Here is a 1,795-nt window from a genome sequence, read left to right as displayed (position 1 = left end):
AAAGGCTATTTAAAGCCAAGAATATATGCATAAATCAAGGAGATCTAGTTTTGTGACAAAAAGAAGGGCAAAGTGCTCAACCCAAGCCTAGGTATAAAAGCCAAAAAATGAATAGATAAGCTCATTCTTGTGGTGTGTAAACTTGGGAGAGCTCTCTTCTTGCTTCTTGATTCTATCTTCTTGCTTGTGTGGAGAGAGAGAGAGAGTGCTTGAGTGAGAGAGAGAGAGAGAGAGAGAGAGAGAGAGTGTGTGTGTGTGTGTGTGTGTGTGTGTGAGGGAGGGAGGGAGGGGTGTGCGAAGATCTTAACCTCTTATTTATTAATTAATGAATTACTATTATTATTCATGAAAAGAGCTTAGAGAAATCAAAGCTATGGAGATGGAGAATCATAGAACTATTGAGAAGCCTTTACAAATTCGAGAACAACAAAATGGTACATTAATGCCTTGACTATGGTATTTATGAGAGTGCAATGGTTATATGAGAGGTAGCCAAACTGGGGGTGGGGGGTCACTCATAAACATGTAAGCATGTTATGTGGGTTCAAAAGGAGGGATTTTTTACACATATAGACATATATGTGTAGAGATAGGCAGAATGGGGAGGGTAATACCTATATGTTGAGTGTTGAAATGACTTGTTTTTTGGCTGATTTTTGTTGTTTTTGAGAGCTGAAGGGTTGATTTTATGAGATGATTGATTGATTTGGAAGTGGTTTGAGAGTGTTTTGGATGATAATGATGGTTTTTTGGAAGTTCATGATGTTTGTTGGTGGTTCTGTGATGTTCTGATAGGTTCTGATTGGTTCTGTATACCTTCTGTTTTGTTCTGTTTTGCTCTGTTTTGGTCTATTTTGTTCTGATTGTCTTCTGTAAGGAGGGATGGAGTATTGATTGATGAAGATTGAGATATTGAGAAAGATTATTGAATGGTTTGTGAGAGTTTGGAATGATTTGAGAATGAGTTATGAGGTTTTGATGACCTTCTGTAACCTTCTGTAGATCTTCTGTAGAGCCTCTGTCTCTGTTCTGTTCTGTTCTGTTCTGTACTGTAGCTGTTCTGGTACTGTTCTGTAGACTGTTCTGTATGCTTCTGTATGTGTTCTGATGGATGAGAGTGTAGCTTGGGAAAGTTTTCTAGCCTTGGAAAGAGGTGAATACAAGTGCAAAAGAGCTGAAAGAAGTGGAAGAAGTAGCTGCTGAAGACTCAAGTAAAGACTAGAGTGAAGTGACAGTAGTGAGCTACGAAAGGACACTGTAGTGGCTCTGGTGACTCTTCATATCATACATACCTCTTGGGAGGGGTATCCACGACCTAAGAAGGATTATTGAGAGATATTTTTGAGAGATTGTAGTGAGGACATAATGTATTATTGATGGAGAGAGAGAGAGAGAGAGTCAGAGATAGCCAATTCTACTCAAACAGAGTGATTGTATATGAGAGATTGAGAGAGAAGACTATGAAGATATTGAAGATGAATACTATGTGATGTATTTTCCATTCAAAGATGGTGTATTCCTTTGCTTTCTTTGTTCTATTGATGGATTTTGTGAAGATATTGAAGAATATGGTTGATTCTATCAAAACCGTGGGAGATCTACATGATGCTGCATGAAGATTTGTTGTGCATGGTGTTCTTTTCTTCATTGTGATCATATGAAACATGATAAACAAGCTTGTTGATGTTACAAGATAGATTTTCTTGCAAGAGAATTCCCTTTTCCTTGGTGTTCCTCTTGGGGCTCCATGTTTTTGGTGCGCAGCCGGGGAAACTTGCCATCAACAAGCACCAGA

Source organism: Lygodium microphyllum, chromosome 8 (genome assembly GCF_053477565.2).
Source record: "Lygodium microphyllum isolate KBCC chromosome 8, Lygodium_microphyllum_v1.1.10, whole genome shotgun sequence".
Taxonomy (NCBI): Eukaryota; Viridiplantae; Streptophyta; class Polypodiopsida; order Schizaeales; family Lygodiaceae; genus Lygodium; species Lygodium microphyllum.
The sequence above is the reverse complement of the archived record's forward strand: the minus strand, read 5'-3'. Positions refer to the sequence as shown.